Raw genomic sequence first — 21477 nt, 5'->3', positions numbered from 1 at the left:
AGTTATTATATCAATCACATGTGATTAATAACTACCAAACAAATGGATTTCTTACTTTTCAAACTGTGTTATCAAACAAACTACTTCAAACTGTTTTATTAAACTCTTTTACATATAAAATACTTTTATTGAACTCTTTTAAACTTATATTATGTTAAATGTGTATCTATACAGATATAGTTATATAAGTAGGATTGAAAGGACTTAGGACTGATAGCTCACCTTACTTCCTGTTCCTTGTTTGGTTGTGGACTTAGGGTATTCAGGTTATTTGTCCGAAGGTCGTTTGAATCCTAGTTATATATCATGTATATATGTATAGATATAAAAGGTTACTTCTTTCTATTCAATACCTTTGGGTAGCAAAGGTATACACAAACATGTTCATACATACAAACAACATTACTAGTAAACTATAATAGGTATAGTTTAGGGAGATACTAATACTATTACTAGAACAGTGAAACATACAATGAGTCAGTTCATACATGAGTCAATAACATACAGATAGAGAATACTATGATGAGAAACAAACAATACCATACAGACAGAACATAACATACAAATAGAGAATACTATGATGAGAAACAAACAATACCATACAGAGAGAACATACATACATGCTAGACAGGGAGAGAACACACAATACAGCTAGCACATACATATACAAGAGCATTACTACAGTTATGTGAGCCACGTAACGGGGCATGGCATCACCTGTCATGGCCCATTTTGTATCCAGAATCTCCTTAAGTGGGGAGCGTTTGAGTTTGTGTATAGATCTATACTGGATTGACTATCCTACACCTTGCTGCTCGCTACAGTGGGACTTGCAAGTCTACGGGTGCCAAACGTCATTTCTTCCGACGTCTTACATCGTCGTGTTTATAGTCGGTAGCAGGATACAGGCCGATCACATGGTACTTTAAATAACAATTGGTTTAAGGTAGTTAGTACAGCAATAGTTACTTAATACAACACTATAGTACTATTTCATTTTCCCATTGCATTCAATTTGTGATATTCACACAATAAACAGTAATGTAAATACTATATTTTTGGTTAATGATAGTAAGATTTGGGAAAATACATACTCTTACAAGAGATACACACACAGATACTAGATGCCTTGGTAGAAGGCTACTTTTAGTAGGAAACATAGGGTTTTCTAGGAGAGTTCAAACAATTACAAAATTTTACAAACTTATACATCACATACTTACAAACACTTTCATACAAACAATGACACTAAAATACTTATGATCTCACCAGCTTTAAAGCTGATAAACACTTTCAAAATAACTTGTATTCTCAGGTCACCAGTAGACAGGTACCGGAGCCAAGTTTTGAGAAGATGGAGCTCGTTCAAGACTCATCTTTTATTTTGATTCATATTTTTGGTGTCTATATAACTTGACAGAACACACTTGTATTAAATTATATTATTAATGCAATGGATGATGTTGTTGCTTGTTTACTACTATGCATTGTTGTGATACTATACATGACGTCCTCCACCCCCGAACGATTCTGCCGTTCCGGTTTTGGGGTGTGACAGTTAAGTACCAAACTGGAAGCTTCGGAGAAGCAGCCCAATGATCTGTTATGTGAGAGGGCAGTCATGCAAAGCTGTATAACTGATGTTACTGGCATGCTCTCGGATATCATTGAGACCAGGGACTCCATGATCACCATCACAATGCGTAAGCATCTGGCAGAAAAGTTATGGCCAATCTTCGCAATGCTTCACCGCCTTGAAGGTGTTTCTGATCAATCCTTTCATCCAAAAAAAGGGGGAAAAGGTGTCGCTGGTGGATCACGAAAAGGAGAACCCAAAGCTGGTGGATCACGAAAAGAAGAACCCAAAGCTTCTGTCAAGCCCATTGTCAAGAAAGAACCCAAGGGCAAGGAAAAATTGATCCGTGACGACCCAATTCTTGATAATGAAGAAGAAGAAGTGCCTGATGAAGAAGAACTTAAAAGGCGAAAAGTTCGTGAAGTTGAACTGGATGAGCACCAGTGAATCATCCATGAGGCTGAAGAAAAGGAAAGAACTGAGCAAGAGGCACAGGCTACTCTTCAGAGCAAAAATCTCTTGTTCCCCAAATGGACCTTGAAGCGAATCCAGCATGATGTTGTTGATCTTCCAAGCCAATATTGGTTAGAGCCAGTAGTTTCGTTTGATCTTCAGAATACACGAGACTCGCAACTGGATCTGCCAATTACTCCAAAAGCCTTCAGGTTCCGTTCTTTTGTTAAAGTGGCGAACGCTCCATTCGCAGACAGTGGGTCCGATCATATGCTATTCTCATTTTATCTGAATCATATGAAGCGACAATACGAAACCTGATAGCTTTCTAAACGCAAAGTTCAAAGTGGTAAGAGGTTCATCCAGCCAATGTTACGATTTTACTCTCGTAGATATACCATGCCTTAACCCCTATGACTGGTTCGTTCTTTACAACATGTGTCTGAAGGACAAAAAAAAATACGAACCTGTCATGTCTCATCTCAAGCAAATGATAAAGTCCTATGTTCAGGGGATTGGGGAGATGGATGTTGAGGTTGCTGCTGTCCTGCGAAAGAAGCCTTCTGCTGTTCGCAAGGAAACTCCTAAGGATTTTGAAAAGTTGAAGTCGGGGAAGATTTATAGTGGAGATTGGTTCGTGGTTTATTCTGCTAGGGAACGAACCGGAGCAGACTTTCGCAAAGGATGCTTCTTTCTTTCTGATAAGCATCTTTATACCACATCCTTCCTTGAGTACATTTTGGACTAGGTGGGAAAGTTCAAAGGCAACAACAAAGATGACCTCAAGTGTTTCTCAGATATGGTTCTATGGTACATTGAGATTCGCCAAGCAATTTTTGCAATCGTTCCGAAGGTGTATGAAGTGCAGAAGCGAATTCAAAGCTAATGGTTTCGTGCCTCAATTGACGCAAAGGGGGAGATTGTTGGGTATTAGATGTTGCATCATTAGGTCTTCTTAGTTAGTCTTTTGTATTATCGAGTTTGGCATGTCCACTCATTATTAATACTAGTGTTAGAGTATCTAAGGTGCATGCATGCATCGTATTTTTGTTAACTCTTATCATTTATGTTGTAACCCTAATCACGCCTCTACAGTAGCAAGTCCTCATAGAGTTCTTCTGAGGCGTGACGTTTAATCATTCGACATTCTTGAATTTTTATTGTGTTCTTCTTTTACCTGTTCTTCAATCTAATCGATCATCAAGGATATTAATCCTAACACAATTTTTCAACCCTACAACTTTGCGAATTGAAAACTTTGTTTTCTATAATTAACATTGCTAACTTGCAACAATTACCATAATAATTATGCTCCCACTAGCATAACGATTATATTGTTACTTACATAACTTTTATGCTCCCACTAGCTGTGACATAAATCCAGAAATCAGCTGGACTTCTAGAAATCAATACTTTATTGACTTCCTTACCAAATTTCAGATTTCTGACATGGGATGCTTCGATAAGCCTTTATCTAAGCTCACATACCTTTTATTTGAAAGCTCATATGTGTGTCTAAACAATTTAAGAACTTACAGCAATAAGTCTCAAATGTTTAGACCTTTTTCCATTTCTCACAATTCGAACTATGAAGAGGGATGTCGTAGTCATAATCGAATTTGAGAATGCAAATATCACAATTGCTAACTCTTTAAAATCTACTTAGTGAAAGCGTTTCCTCACAATCATTTTCATGAATTGGAGATAACCCTTATGACACTTAGATTTTATGGTGTATGTGTTCCTATCCAAGTGAATTTGTCAAAACCATAATCACAAGACAAGGTTAGTGATTGAATTGTCTTATACATACATATATATATATATATATATATATATATATATATATATATATATATATATATATTAAACTTATAATATTATAAAGTATAAGGGTTGAATTTTAACTTTTAAAACTCTAGGGTTTGGAATTAAAGTTTCATTGGTGAGACTTTACAAATTCTAAAATTTGAGGGCACGTTTTGAAACTTGTCAAAACTCTTCAGTTCTATAACTTATGAGTTTAATGTTTGTTTTATGAAAAGACTCTTGACTTTCCATAACTTGAGGACAAGTTATGGAGTTCATTAAAACATTTATGATAAAACTTTTCATGTTCCATAACTTGATAACAAGTTATGGAACCCATTAAGGAACATTTAGATCAATTCTAACAAGGAAAATTATCATATAATATTATATTCATCTAATCTAACTCATATAGCAAGGCAATTCATATCAAATAATACAAATAATTAACCTATTATCTTAATATTTGACAATTGTCCTTTCATTTCCATAACTTATGAGTTTAATGTCATTTTAATGTATGAGACTTTTCTTTTTCCATAACTTGAGGACAAGTTATTATAACATACACGTTTTGAAATCGTGTTATGTAATCCAAAAAGTTAAAAAAAAAATGTTATGAAATATTATGTGAAATTGAGTGTTGAGTTCTAACAGATAGTTTTTACTAGAAATGAAGTAAAACTATGTTTAGAATCACTCATAAAGTATTGGAAGTCTTCTGAGATTCCAATCAAATGCCAAATAGTGAAATTTAGCGAAAATATAAAATTTGAAATAAGTAAAATTTTATTATTGAAAGTTGTAGATAATCTTGTTAGAAACACATAGGCAAAAACCTCGTCGAAATCCGAGTTATAACGAAGAAGTTATGACCAATCGAAGATTCGCGATAAAACCGGCACAGTGCTAAACTACTTTTTAGCCTTAGTGATCTAAATGAAAGTCGTAGTATTCGTTAAACCGAGAATTTTGATAAAAAGAACGCCAAAATCTGACTTCGTATGAGGAAGTTATGATTTTTACAAGTTTCAGCTTAGCAGTAGACAGCTAAAAACTCGAATTTTAGATCGAGTGATTTTTAGCCGACACAACCTAAACGAGAATCGAAGGTCTCGTCATTAGTAGTACAACGGTAAAAAGTCTGACGAAAACGGACGTCGGATGAAGAAGTTATGAATTTTTAATGGATTTACCAGTCCCGGTCTGTTAAAAATAATAATATAAAAATAAATTCAAAATTTTCCAACGAAGTCTAAACGAAAGTTGTAGAGCATAATTTTCTCTACGCGTGCATATAAAGAACGACAAAAACGGAGCTCGTATGAGAAAGTTATGGATTTTACAAGATTTGGCACAATTTTCGAGAAAAATCGCATGAATAGTGCTGCCACGTCACCCTTCGTATGCGAGGGTTCCACGTGTCGGACACGTGTTCGCTGCTGATTAGACCGCAGTATGCGTGTCACCCGCTGATTGGTCCGAAGTCGTCATAGGCGCCTCCTGATTGGACCGAAGTCCGGTCCTCTCCTGGTCCGACATGCATCCGAGGCGGCCACTCTTCTCGCTTCTCCTTCTGACGCGTGGCTGCTGACTCGCCTTCGCAGATGACTCCTCCGGATCCGAGCCTCTCTCCATCTGCCACGTGTCCTCCTTCCTTCAGCCGAAGCTCCGGACCTCGCTACTATAAATAGTAGCTGCGAGACCTCCCGGTTAGATGTTTGAATTTTGGTCTTTTTCACCCCTTTTCAACATTTTCTTACATTCCGACTTCCCCCGAAGCCCCGGTACTTATTCCAAAGCCCGAAGCGCACCCCGAGATTCCCGAGAAGCCCGAAAAATTTATCTTTTCGGTTTCGAAGCTCTACCTTCGTAGAGCCCGGTTTTCAACGACGAAAGTCATATTTAGAGCCGAAGTGCTGCCCAAATTAGTATTTTGACCCCCGGTTAATTCACGGTGAGTTTAATACATAGGAACAATTGTATGTTATGTGTTATATGTGGTATGTACTTTTCCATGTTATCATCTCGAGTTGTTGTATCCGCTATTTTTATAGCAAGGTTGTACCTCTGACTTGAAGTGTATGACATAGGCATCACTTGGGTATTGGTATGAACCGTTGACCATGAAGTGTATGATATAGGCATCACTTTGGCTTTGGTAGAATGATATTCCTGAGTATTTTCCCCGTGTTATTTTTATTTCTGCTATTTATGATAGCAAAGCTATACCTTTGACCATGTGATCAGTTTAAGAACTCAGATTCACAGTGGTACTGGTATGTAGCCTCTGGCCATGTAGAGCATGTCCCCCAGTAAGTGAATGACTCTATTCTATGGCATTAGCAGATGGTTAGACAGGGCGTGAAAACATGAAATCTACCAAAAGGTTAATCTGAAGTTATATGTCTTCTGTGCCATTTGGGCCAAAGCGTTATTGATGTATATCAAGTATGGAAATTGTTATGTCTCAATGATTGTATATCTTTGAATCAAATCAATGATTGTTAGGGAAAGCTTATCACATTATGCCCTTGTTGTTCCTTGCTCCTATTTGCTTCTGTCATATTGGTATATATATGGCATAACGTTATATTGTATCTATTATTGAACTCACTAAGCGTTATCGCTTACTCCTCCCAATGTTTAAACATAATGCAGGCAATAAGCACCCAGTATAGTTGGAAGACTTAGAATAGCTTGTAATAGTACTTTGTACTTCAGTTTATGTTTGTATAAAATTACAATATCCTGGGTAATTATGTAAAAACTTAAAACATAGTCGGTTTGTATCCAATCCTTTGTAATCACTTTATTAATGTAAAATACTATTTTATAAATATGCATGTTGCATGTTTTGGAGTAACTATATTGTCAAGTATGAAAGTTTGGGTCTTTCAGAAATATGAAAGTATAGAAAGGGGTCCTTTCAGTTATGGTGGTCATTAAAATTCATTTAGATCAATTTTCAACAACTAAAATTATCATATGATTCTAGATTGATCTACCTAAACTTATAAACAAGATAATATCAAGTCAACAATTTGAAAGCAACTTTGTTTATCATATAAATCAACAATTATCTTAAAAACGTTGACAATTATCTTGTGATTGGATGTGCATAATCACTACCATATCATAAAAAAAATTAATGATGTAAAACAGTTTGTAGTAGTGATTCCAATCCAATCTAGGCCAAGAAAATTTTGAAATTCTGCAACCAGACCATGGACTCGACGAGTGCATGAACTGACTCGTCGAGTTGCCCTTGTTACTGAGTGGACTCGTCGAGTCAGCCAGTGGACTCGGCGAGTTAATCTGTCAGAGGCCAGAAATTCGATTTTTTCAACTTTGAAAAGCAATAAGCATCAAGTATAACAGAAAACAATCCTAGGCTCTGATACCACTGTTGGATTTTGAGCACTATAACACTCTTATGGTGCACATGCAACCCTAAATGATTTGGATCTATGTTTTCTCTAATTATACATGCATATTTTCAATTTTCCAAAGCACATATCCTAACTAGCATACAAATTGTCAAATGAACAATACAACTAGTTAGATGACTTACCTTTTAGAAGGACTAGTAGTTCTTAACCTTTGAAAGCTTGAGCACCTCAATTGTGATGCCTCTAATGGTTCACAAACACCAATATGCAAAAAGGTACCTTAAGAGAATAAGTTACTTAGCTCAAAAAGAAGGTGTGACCGATTTTGGTTCATGAGGGTTCTATTTATAGTGTTTCACATGCTAGGGTTACACTTTGTAAACCCTAATGACCCATGACTTTCCACATTCTCATGCTCCATGGATTTAACCTCCATGGACTATCCATGGATTATCTCATTGGATTAGCCCATCTAAATAATCATGGATCATTGCCCCACACTACAAGAATCATTGATTTACATAATCAATCCCCATATATTTAATTAGTCTCTTTTGACCACAAAATTAATTCAAATTAATTCTTGATCAATACTAATTAAATAATTTCATATTAATATATTATGCTTGTAATATATTAATAAACCATAAATAACCTTATTCTCAAAAGTCCATCCTATCAAATTGCACTGGTGAAGGCAACCCAAAAGGATCATGCTACAATCGGGTCAAGTACATCCGAGTAATAGTTATGGGAATTAGACACCAAATCCAACATCACTGTCATCCTCAAACATATGTCTCTAATCGGAGCCACTACCGCCTTGCGGCTCAGGGCGTCGGCCACCACATTGGCCTTGCCCGGGTGGTAAAGTATCTCACAATCATAATCATTTACCACATCTAACCACCGACGCTGCCTCATGTTTAGATTTGGCTGATCCATGAGGTACCTCAAACTCTTGCGGTCCGTGTAAATGGTACAACGGACCCCGTAGAGGTAATGCTGCCAAATCTTGAGGGCGAACAACACATCACCCAACTCTAAGTCATGTGTCAGATAGTTAGCCTCGTGAGGCTTCAGCTGCATCGACGCCTAGGCTATCACATGACCCCTCTGCATCAGGACTGCACCCATGTCCGTAATCGACGCGTCACAGTAAACCACAAAGTCATCAACTCCCTCGGGCAGAGTCAAAATCGGTGCCTCGCATAACCGCCGTCTAAGAGTCTCGAAGGCCGCCTGCTGCTCAGGCGCCTAGCGGAATGTCACCGACTTCTTGGTCAGTCGGGTCAAGGGAACGACGATCTTGGAAAATCCTGAATGAATCTCTGGTAATATCCCGCTAGACCAAGGAAACTCCGAATCTCATTTGGAGACCTCGGAACCTCCCACTGCATCACGGCCTCTATCTTGGCCGGAGCGACCAGAATACCCTTCTGGTTGACGAGATGCCCTAGAAACTGCACCTCGCGTAACCAGAACTCACACTTCGAGAACTTGGCGAAAAGTCTCTCCCTCCTCAGTGTCTCCAGCACCTCACTCAGGTGCTCCTCATGGTGCTCCTGAGTCTTGGAATAAACCAAGATGTCGTCAATGAAAACTATCACAGACCGATCGAGCATCGGTCTGCACATGTGGTTCATGAGGTCCATGAACGCGGCTGGAGCATTGGTAAGCCCAAACGGAATCACCACGAACTCATAGTGACCATAGCGAGTCCTAAAAGCTGTCTTCTGGACATCCTTGTCCCTGACTCGCATCTGATGATAACCTGACTGTAGATCAATCTTGGAGAACGAAGACGCTCCCTGGAGCTAATCAAACAAATCATCTATCCTCGGGAGCGGGTAACGGTTCTTCACCGTCACCTTGTTCAGCTCCCGGTAGTCTATACACATGCGATGTGACCTGTCCTTCTTCTTCACAAACAGGATCGGGGCACCCGATGGCGAACTGCTCGGTCTGATGAACCCCTTGTCTAGCAGCTCCTGCAGCTACGTAGACAACTCATGTATCTCGGGAGGAGCCAAACGATACAGTGCCTTGGTTATCGGTGTCGAACCAGAGACTATGTCAATCCTGAACTCGACCGGCCTTTCCGGAGGTACCCCAGGCAAATCCTTCGGGAATACGTACGGGTACTCTCGCACTACTGGTACATCATCCACCGTCGCCTTACCCTTATCCCGGGTATCCATAACATAGGCGATATAACCTGCGCACCCCTACTGAAGGTAGCGCCTAGCTCTCGCTGCTAAACATAAAGTCAATCCATGTTGCGGCCTCTCGCCCTGAATCACTAACCCACCCCCACTAGGAGTCCAAACCATCACTAGCTGTTGATCGCAGTCGATCATTGCCCTACTGGGGCTCAACCAATCCATACCCACTATAACCTTGTTCCTTCGAAGGGGAATAGGAACCAGATCCACTGAAAACTGCTCATCGAATAACTGAAGCGTACAACCTCTATGAACCCTCGTGACCCTAACGGTCCTGTCGTCTGTTATCTCCACATCAAGTGGGAAATCTAGCTCCCTCGTAACTCTACTAAATCGCTTGCTAAGCGCGAGCGACACAAAAGATCGGGTGGCACCCGAATCAAACAGTACCAAAGCTGATATACCATTCACTAAGAACGATCCTATAACAAAACATATAAACAGAAGTAATAAAAAATATCAATAAAGAGATAAGAGAAAGGTACATACCTGTCACCACGTCAGGGGCTGGTCGTGCTTCCTCTGCTGTCAACTGGAAGGCACTGCTCTTCGCCACTGGCGTCTCTGTCCAGCCCTGACGGTCGTCTGTAATCCTCAATGTAGCAGGGGCAGGTGCCACCACCTTCCCTGTTGGTGCCAAACTCGGACACTGGGACATATTGTGGCCCCTCTGATTGCAGTAAAAGCAAATCAGATCAGATTATGTGGTGGTGGTGGTAGCAGTACAATCCTTGCTGACATGCCAAGTTCGGCCGCACTTGAAGCAACCCGATCTACCAGCCCTACACGGCCCATCATGCCCCCTGCCACACTTACCGTATCAGCCTCGGCCCTGCTGGCCCTTCCCTCGAGAATCTACCTTGGGCTTTTTTCCCGAACCCTCCATGCCAGTCACAGACTCTGGCTTCCTCTTCCTCTCCATCTCCAAATCAATCTCTCTCTCTCTCTCTCTCTCCCTCTCTCTCTCATGAGCCCTAGCAATCATATCTTTCATCGTCTTACAGCTAGAACGGCTCACAAACTGTCGTATATCGCTCCTCAACATCTCATGGTATCAGGCCTTTTTCATCTCCTCGTCCGCCACATACTGCGGAACGAGAAGGGCCCTCTCCCTAAATTTGGCGGTGATCTCTGCCACTGTCTCTATAGTCTGCTGGAGGTCCTGAAACTCTCGTGCTAACTGTTGTACCTCAATAACTGGTGCAAACTCGGCCTTGAACCTGGCCGAGAAGTCACCCCATGTCATCGCGTCCAACGCGGCGTCATCCCCAATAGCATGTCTGACCTCCTCCCACCAGTCACGTGCCTTGTCCTTCAGAAGACACGACAAGTCTAACCTTGTCCCCCTCGGGACATCTGCTGGTACGAAACGTGTTGGCGACATCCGCCAACCATCTGGTGCTAGCAATAGGGTCCCGAACCCCATGGTAATCGGGAGCTCCACATGCCCTGAACTCCCTGAATGTCAGCGTGCGCGACCCCATCATGGCCGCCACCTCAGTACAGAAAGCGCTTAGCTTCTCATCCAGAAGCTCCAAAATACCCTCCTTGACCGAACCAAATATCACAGGAGTCTGGTCTAGAATAGCACGTGTGATCTCAGACGAGATGAACTCCCTCGTCTGCTCGTCAAGCTGCCCGGCTCCAGAGCCCGAGCCTGATCCCTCACCAGTGCCTGAAGTGCCAGCTGGTCTAGTGCTTAGTGTCACCATACTGAAAATACACCATAACAAACATCAGTATACTCATCATATCTCGAGGGATCTAACATACTACAAGTTTCCTGGATTCATCTCATCCTTCCTTGATTCGAGTACGGATCCTCTGCTTTCAGTAGTACAGGCCCATACTACCTTCCACATCTATCCGTACTTTCTTCAAGAACTGCCTCGACTCCACCAAGTCCCTTCTACTACTACTGTTGATCTCATGCTAAACTCATCATAGGCTTGCCCTAGGGTAATCACCATCCCACTCGCCGCTATCAGCTGCATAAAGAGTCCCTGCTACCTCCCCTTAACTAGCTTGTGAATACTATTACATATCACTAAGACTAAATAATTCTTCGAATGAGAGATCCTACCCTACAATGGTTGGACTCAAACAAGAGCTGCGCAAAAGAGCTAGACCTAACCTTCTGAAATTATTTAATCATCGCAATATGTAACGTAACATATTCATTTACTAGTTAGTATAAGATAACTAGAACTCCTAAAAGCACCAAGCAAGCAGCATTCGATCATCGAGTAAACATAATCGAGCATATCTGTCTCAGGCTATCCCTTACTAATCTGTACTAGCATGCAGTTCATAAAGTTGAGATACATATAACAGGCACATAAGGCATCATTCCTAGATCCTTAGTCCTAATCTAGCATGAAATTCTCACGAAGTTGATACACATATAATAGGCACATAAGGCATCCTTCCTAGATCCTTAGTCATAATCTAGCATGCAATTCTCATAAACATATCATAACATAAACTTGTATGGGTAATTTGGGAGTACTTACTTGAGCTCGGCTGATTGCATGCACCACACCCTTTTTCTCTTTTCAAAATTCTTTCCTCTTTTCTAAATTCTTTTTGTAAAAATGATTTTCTTTTAAATAAATTTCATACCATGTCCTTAGTTTGAGTTCAGACACACCCGAGAGTGTGCCCGAATCCCTCAAACCAAGGCTCTGATACCAACTTGAAACACCCCAAAAATACGGTCCAAAATTTTCGTTTTTAAAACAGTAATAATACCATAAGTATCATCAACGTCATATAAAATCATAAATCATGTATCTCAAAATATAGTAATATATGTCAACACATCAAAATCCCATATCAAATATCAGAGTAAATCTCCCAAGCTAGAAAACTATGGTGTGTGCCATGCGATCATCCCGAGCCCTTCCCCTTGCTAGTGGAAGTACCTGAAACCAAAACTGAAAATTGTAAGCACGAAGCTTAGTGAGTCTCCCCAAACTACTACATACCATACACATAACATGCAACTAGGAGATACGGGCTCCACGGTCTAGGAGATTCGGGCCCTGCCCACACTCTGCTGTCTAGGAGATTCGGGCCCCTCCCACACTCCGCTGTCTAGGAGATTCGGGCCCCGCCCACACTCCGCTGTCCGACATGCATACAAGTATCACACAAACAACAAGTATATCTACTCCTATAAATCAATCACATAACTATACTCAAATAATACTATGAGTTTTGGGCCTCGCCCACACTCGGCTGATATGAGATTCGGGCCCCGCCCACACTCAGCTACTATCATATCATATATACGGACCGGCCTTGATGTCGTAGACCCGTTCCTACTGAAGGAAACTCACCTCGTAAGACTGACTGCTGAAAACTCGAGTGAGGAATCTCTGACTGATACTCCGGCGACTCCTCGACTATCAAATTCATAATAACACTTAATCAAAAACTGATAATCCTTCCTAGGGTAAAATGACCATTTTACCCCTGGTCAAAGTCAACATCCTGGTCAAAGTCAAAGTCAAAGTCAAGGTCAACTCCCAGTCGACCCCAACTCATCGAGTTATCTCCCAACTCGGCGAGTTCATGCACTACTCAGCCTCGTGGTCAACTAAGTCAACTCATCGAGTCCATTCCCAGACTCGTTGAGTTCTTCCTGTCATAACATCGAGACATTTTGACTTTAACTCGTCGAGTCCCTCCTTGTACTCGTCGAGTTCTTTAACTTCTGAGTCCTAATCCTATCCAACTCACTGAGTCATATCCTAGACTCAATGCTTGCACTCACAACCAGAAAAGGGGGTTAGGGTTCACGACCCAACTCGCTGAGTCCAAGAACAACTCGTCGAGTTCTCCATGTGACATATCCATTCAGTCGATTCTAATCCATTCCAATGCTTCTAACTCATAGATTTGGACTCCTTAGACTAGCATTACACGTAAAGTTGCTAACTTTACGTGCATGCATGGTGTTATGAAGCTAAAACACCCAATACAAACCAAAATGAAGGTCTAAGTCATAGGATAGGACCATGGCTGAATAAAGGTGGCAACTTTGAGCTTCTAAAGCTCAAGAGTGCCCAGATCTGAAGTCCTTTCATCCCGAAGAGTTAAAATCTCGGAATGACCTTGGAAGTGGCCCAAAAATGACAACATACAAGCTAAGAAGGAGATCTAAGTGAATAGCAGCCAAGGTGTGACAACCCGATATTTCGAATCAATGTAATGACCTGAAAAGTCAAGAATTGTAATCTCTTTTGATATAATGAAATTAGCATCAAAAATAAAATGTTCAAAAGTCTCTATTGGGTTGCCTAAAATGATAGTTATCATGTCAAGGTTTTCAGAAATATAAAGAACACTAGAATCCGAGTTATAACGAAGAAGTTATGACCAACCTAAGATTCACAACAAAACGTTACATGCGAAGTTTTAATAAAATACTTTTTAACCTTAAGTATCTAAACGAAAGTCGTAGATATCATTAAACCGTGAACATACATAAAAAGAACGCCCAAATCTGACTTTGTATGAGGAAGTTATGAGTTTTCGAAGTTTCGGATATAGCAGTAGACAGCTAAAAACTCGAAATAGAGATCGAGGGATTTTTGGCCGAAACAATCTAAATGAGAATCGAAGATCTCAACAATAGTAGCGCAACGGTAAAAAGTCTGACGAAAACGGGCATCGGACGAAGAAGTTATGGATTTATGACGGAGTTTTCGTGTCCCGGCCTGTTAAAAATAATTAATTAAAAATAAAGACAAAATTAGCCGACGAAATCTAAACGAGAGTTGTAGAGAATATTCTCACCTACGTGTGCATTTATAGAACGTCGAAAACGGAGCTCGTATGCAGAAGTTACGGATTTTACAAGTTCGAGACACAAAATCCGAGGCTGTCAGGCTGGCCACGACGTGGCACATATGGCCACGACGTGGGGCCCCTGATTGATGGGTTTTCAGGCTTGGCAGCAGACGTCTCGTCCATGGAAGATGATAGGATCGACTCCACGATGTGGCAACCTTATGGCCACGACGTGGGACCCAAAAATTGAGCTATAAATAGAGCTCAAGGGGTTCCGGGTTTCATTGCTCAATTCCCTTCTTTCTCGTGCCGAAGCTCTGCAATTTAACCCCCGAAGCCATCCCAAAGCCCCGGTCTACGCATCCAAGTTCCGAAGGAAGGTCTTACACTCTCTAGAATTCCCGAGAATCCCGAGAAAAACCGCTTTCTCCTGTCGAAGTTCTGCTCGGTTTTCATCTCACCATCTTCACTCTATCAGGTGAGTTCATACCCCTATAACTACGTTTTCAAATTCTTTGTAAATGCTTTTATACAATTTTAAGGGGGGGGGGGGGGGAATACAAGTAAACACACGATTATCCTCGTGTGAAAAACATCAATCTTTTGCTATGCTTTTTGTTATGAAATCAATCATATGTGATTTATAACTATCGTACGAAAACGTTCTCATACAACATATCACGATAACACTTGTCTTTTTTGGAATGAAACATGTTGTTATGTAAATATCAAACACTTTATTTATATTTTGAGTATAAATATTCAATAATGTTATTACAAATGTTATACTTTACATACAAAGTCGACAGTACACTAGGGTTTATCATACAAACGAATTACACTTTTAGAAAAACTATAATAGGTATAGCTTACTAGATATTCATGAGATTTTGCATACTATAAATACTATATCAAGGAAATACTTTCTTATACAAGAACAAATGGACTTTTCATACGTAAATCTATTTGATACTAAGTTTTGTGAGACATTCAACTTCACGTACTTTCAAGTATGCAGTTAAAGTCCTGTATTATATACCACAATCTCTTATAGGGAGAGCGTGATACTTGTGTATAGATCTATACGGGATTGACAATCCCGCACCTAAACTGTTAGCTACAATTAGACCGGCAAGTCTGGGGTGACAAATGTCATAACATTTCCAACGCCTGAAGAACGTTGTTACAGGCAGTCTGGGTCAATAGAATGGTTATAAAACTCACATGGAGTATTAAAAACACGTTGATTTACGGGGTTATCAAATGCCTTAGTGATTTTATACATACATAAATCTACTATTCTAGGCATGAAAAACACTACTGCATTACAGTTTTGGAACTTTTAAACTACCACACACTTATGGAAAAACATTGGATTTCTAGCAGCAAACATTCAAAACAGTCGGATCTTGGTAGAAAACTACTTTTATACTAGTAGGAAATATGGGATTTTCTAGGAGTTTTCAAACATCTACAAATAATTTCTTTCAGATTTATAAAAACTTTAACATTAAATACTTATGAACTCACCAGCTTAAATGCTGATCTACTCTTTCAAATCTACTTGTATTTCTCAGGGATTCAGTAATACAGGTAAACTTCAGCTTTTGGAGAAGTGACGCTAAGGCGTCAGTTTAAAACTCATTTTGTCATCATATTGTAATTTGTTTTGAAACAAGTATCATTCAACAATGTAACTTTTAAATTATATATATGATGGTTAGTTTACTTTCTTTACTATGTATTCAACTGTTACGATACTACATGAAGTCATCCGCCCTCGAACGATTCCGCCGTTCTGGTTTGGGGGTGTGACAGATTGTTATCAGAGCATTGTTTATAGTAAACTAAGTATATCGAACCACATAGGATATACAAACTATAAATGCATAGGGACTAAAACCCTCTGACAAAACGTTTTTACACCTAAACCACGTTTCATTCAACTTAAAATATTTTGAGTAGTAAAAGCACAAATACATGTCATTTCATAGTTAGAACTATACAAGAAGTATTAAGACAAGTTGGACACTACGACTAGGCCTCGGAATATGTAATCGGATTTGGGACGAATATAGCCTGATCAACTATATTTATCCGAGATCGGACTAATGTATGTCGAGGAATGGTCGTAGTGAGCAACAAGTCAAAACTTACCAAAATGACACTAGTATCAAACATACAAACTTAAGTACTATAGGAGTATTTGGTAAGTACAATAGTTTAACTTACATGTTTAGAGTCACATGTTTTTAATTTCTAGACAATTCTCATACCTCTATTCTCGTACAGACACAATGGCTGGATTCTATCTATACGGGGATCCCTACTACCCGAATCAGGGCAATGGAGGATGGATAGAGGAGGACCCCGAAGAGGATGAGGAACCTATAGAGTTGGAGGAAGGGAATGACTCTGGGACAGACTCAGAACCAGAAGTAATCAACCCACCAGTCGCTCAACCTCCCACATTTAAGGGAAACTTTCAGGGACCAACTCCCATTTGGGGAAGCCACATTCACCATTGGAGCCGACAGCAAGGATTACGTCCTCCCTACGGTATGTGTCGGGACTTCTACGACGTCAGGGGTGGAGGTTCAGCCGACCGAGCACTCCCAGTCATGGTGGGAAAACTAACCAACCAGTCCTATCAATCCGGGGTTCAAGCAAACCAGATTCGTGAAGTCAACCTGGAAGTACAAGTTCACACTTCCGACATCCGTCGACTGGACAGGTTGCAGGAAAATGCCCAACTCCGCACCGACACATTCCAAGATCAACTGATTGCAGCCCTCTCTGAAATAAGGGAAATGAGGGAACAGCAAGCCGCTTTTGATAGGCGTCTTATGGGATGTGACAACCCGAAATTTCTATTCTGTACAACCATTCACTTCAATAGAAGTCAGGACAGTTTCTACAAACTTTCAAACTTTTTGGAATAAGTTTGAGTGTTTTAAGATTAGTACTTCGGGAGATATTAGGAGAGAGGATGCCCTAGGGTTTATTGTACAACAATAAAGTCCCAAAACTCCAAGAGTTTGGAATTTACAGCCTAAACTTGGTGTTTATGGCCGTAAACCCCAAGAGTATATATATGGCACTTAGCCATTTTAATCACTTTTTCACTTTTCAAGAGCAAAACTCAAATCCTCTCAAGTAGCATCCGAATTTTCCTTCTTGATCTTCAACTTGTAAGTGTTTCTAGCCCTAATAAGTTGATATATTACTTAATCTAGTGATCTAACATGATTCCATCCGTGAAATCATTCCAAAAGTGTAGATCTTCAAGTTTCACCAAGAACACACACTAGTGTTCTTGGACTTTTAGCACCTTTTCAAGCTTCTATCTAGTAAGTACTCCTACCCTAATGTATTGTAAGCCTAGTTACACTTCTAAACATCAAGAAAACACCCAAGAAACAAAGGATCAAGGGTGTTTACGGTCCAAGGTGTTCTTGGACCGTAAACCCTAAAAAGGGTGCCAAAGTGTGCCCTAGTCCCTTCTAAGCCTTGGAAACTAGCCTAGATCCCTTCCTTGATGATCTTAGTACTTGAAAACATCAAAAGACCATAAACCATAGGGGTTTACGGCCGTAAACACATGGAGAAGTGGTCCATGGGCCGTAAACTCCATTTAGGAGTGAAATGATGCCACAAACACTTCCTAAGGCTTATACTTGAAGTTAGATGCTTCCTTATGACTTGAAAAGCTTCAAAACACAAAATGGTCAAGGGACCATGAGTTTACGGCCATAAACTCATGGGTTTACGACCGTAAACTCATTGAGTGATGGTCACAAAACCGTAAACTCAAAAGGAGTTTACCCTTGAACCCTAAACTCAATAGCAATGTCCTACAACACTTAGATGCAATCCTTAGCACTTATAACACTTATAGAAGGTGTTTAACATGTCCTAGGATGTCTTAACTTTGTTAATTAGTTGTTTCAAGACTAATTGGATACATATATGTGTTATTATATGTTAACTAGGATCATTGTGTGTGTACAAGTCTTCACTTGACACCTAGCAATTCGATATCATCAGTTCATCCAAACCACTCACTACAGGTGAGTTCATACCCCTTAATTAACCTTTTAAATGTTTTTAAATGCTTTTATGGGGGGAATACAAGTTGAACAATTATAGTTATTATATCAATCACATGTGATTAATAACTACCAAACAAGTGGATTTTTTTACTTCAAACTGTCTTACAAACTCTTTTACCTACCAAATGCTTTTATCAAACTCTTTTACATGTTAAATACTTTTACTTAAACTCTTTTAACTTATATTCTGTGTATCTATATAGATATAGTTATATAAGTAGGATTGAAAGGACTTAGGACTGATAGCTCACCTTACTTCCTGTTCCTTGTTTGGTTGTGGACTTAGGGTATTCGGGTTGTTTGTCCGAAGGTCGTTTGAATCCTAGTTATATATCATGTATATGTGTATAGATATAAAAGGTTACTTCTTTCATTCAGTTCAATGCCTTTGGGTAGCAAAGGTATACAAACATGTTCATATACACAAACAACATTACTAGTAAACTATAATAGGTATGGTTTAGGAAGATACTATTACTAGAACAATGAAACATTTAATGAGTCAGTTCATTCATGAGTAATACATAGTGATGAGAAACAAACATAATACATAGTAATGAGAAACAAACATAATACATAGTGATGAGAAACCAACATGATACATAGTAATGAGAAACAAACATAATACATAGTGATGAGAAACAAACATAATACATAGTGATGAGAAACAAACATAATACATAGTGATAAGAAACAAACATAATACATAGTGATGAGAAACAAACATAATACACAGTGATGAGAAACAAAACATACAGGCTAGACAGAGAGAGAACACACAACACAGCTAGCACATACATATACATATACATATACATTACTTACAGTTATGTGAGCCACTTAACGGGGGACATGGCACTACCTGTCATGACTCGTTTTGTATCCAGAATCTCCTTAATTGGAGAGCGTATGAGTTTGTGTATAGATCTATACTGGATTGACTATCCTACACCTTGCTGCTCGCTACAGTGGGACTTGCAAGTCTACGGGTGCCAAACGTCATTTCTTACGACGTCTTACATCGTCGTTTTTCTATAGATTCGGTAGCAGGATACAGGCCGATCACATGGTACTTTAAATAACAATTAGTTTAAAGTATTTAGTACAGCAGTAGTTACTTAATACAATACTACAATACTATTTTATTTTCCCTTTACATTTACTTTGTGATATTCACACAATAAACAATAATGTAAGAACTATATTTTTGGTTAATGATAGTCAGATTTGGGAAAATACACACTCTTACAAGAGACACACACACAGACACTGGATGCCTTGGTAGAAGGCTACTTTTAGTAGGAAACATAGGGTTTTCTAGGAGAGTTCAAACAATTACAAACCTTTACAAAACTTTTACATTACCGACTTACAAATACTTTCATACAAACACAGACACTAATATACTTATGATCTCACCAGCTTTAAAGCTGATAAACTCTTTCAAAATAACTTGTATTCTCAGGTCACCAGTAGACAGGTACCGGTGCCAGGTTCTGAGAAGATGGAGCTCGTTCAAGACTCATCTTTTATTTTTGATGTATATTTTTGGTGTCTATATAACTTGACAGAACACACTTGTATGAAATTATATTATTAATGCAATGGATGATGTTGTTGCTTGTTTACTACTTTGCATTGTTGTGATACTGAACATGACGTCCTCCACCCCCGAACGTTTCCGCCGTTCCGGTTTTGGGGTGTGACAGACTGGTATCAGAGCATTGTTTATAGTGAATCGAGTGTATCAACCCATAAAAGATATACGAACTATAAACACAGCAGGATTAAAATACTCTGATAAAGAGTTTATACTTTTAAATAATAAAATATTTAACCAAGTATACATACCTGCATTCATACTAAAATCAGTGTCACTAGGACAGAACAAAAGTATTACGATTGTTGGACAGCACAAGTAGACTTAGAGACATATGGTCAATCCTGGGAAGATGTAGCCTGATCAACTACATTATCCGAGGAGTGATTAGCATGTGCCTAAGTATGGTTGTGAGGTTGCAACAAGTCTAAAAACTTACCAACACTACTACAACGAGAACAGTAGAACAGAACATAAACTTAAAATACTATAGGAGTATTTTGTGTGACTATTAATTTCTTATCTGAGAACTAAAAAGGTCTTTATTAGTATGTTAATAGTTGCGGGGTGGATACATTAAGGTTATAGGTAACTAGGATGGCGTAGACTTAGAATCTGTGATCTTTGCTCTACTTCCTGTTCCTTGTTTGGTTGTAGGCTTAGAGTTAGGGTCACTTATTCGAAGGTCTATCCTGTCTAGGTTACATATGACTGGTATGCACTACGTAAATGTTGGAGTAACTGATAAAGATCATCTTATAATTATCTAGTTAGTTCGTCTATTAATTATTTCCTTATCCTTTTTCTCGCGTAGATATAATGGCTGGATTCCATTTTCGCGGAGACCCGTACTATCCCAACAACGGCAATGCAGGAGGGCTGGGAGAAGAGCCAGAAGATGATCACCCAATCCCTTTGGATGATCACGAAGTTGAAGGCTTTTCTGATGGTTCTGACTCCGAGCCAGAAGTTGAGAACCTACCCCCGATGGCTCTTGTTCCAAATCCTAACCCTCGTCCGGCTTTTCAAGGCCCGACGCCTCCGTGGGTGGAAAGCTTGGAAACATGAAGCCAAGGACAGGATCAGCCCATGTCATTCAATAGAGACCGAAACTTTTATGACCTGAGCGAAGGGGGCTCAGCAGACAGAGTCTTGCCAATCCTGGTCCGCAGAGTGACCCGAAATGAGATTCAAGGCAGGACAACTCTCCATCAAATCACGGAAGTTGTCACCAATGCAAGAATGCATACCCTCCGCACCATTCGTCTGGAAGATGCTCGTGACAGGTCCAGAGTAGACCATGAGACCCTGCAGGAAGAGCTAGCCGAAACTCGAGCTGAAGTCATAGAGCTCCGAGTACGCCAAAGGGTGTACGAAAGGCACCTAATTGATATGGAGCGCCAACTGGCTGAACTAAGGGTTCACCCAAGGGATAACCGTCCCCAGTAGGAGACATTCTACCTTTCTTTCCCTAGTTGAAAGAATAGTCTTCTTAGCTATGCTCTAAGTACTA

Source organism: Lactuca virosa, chromosome 1 (genome assembly GCF_052849685.1).
Source record: "Lactuca virosa cultivar CGN04683 chromosome 1, Lactuca_virosa_CGN04683_v6, whole genome shotgun sequence".
In the NCBI taxonomy this organism is placed as follows: Eukaryota; Viridiplantae; Streptophyta; class Magnoliopsida; order Asterales; family Asteraceae; genus Lactuca; species Lactuca virosa.
Note: the sequence above shows the minus strand (reverse complement) of the source record.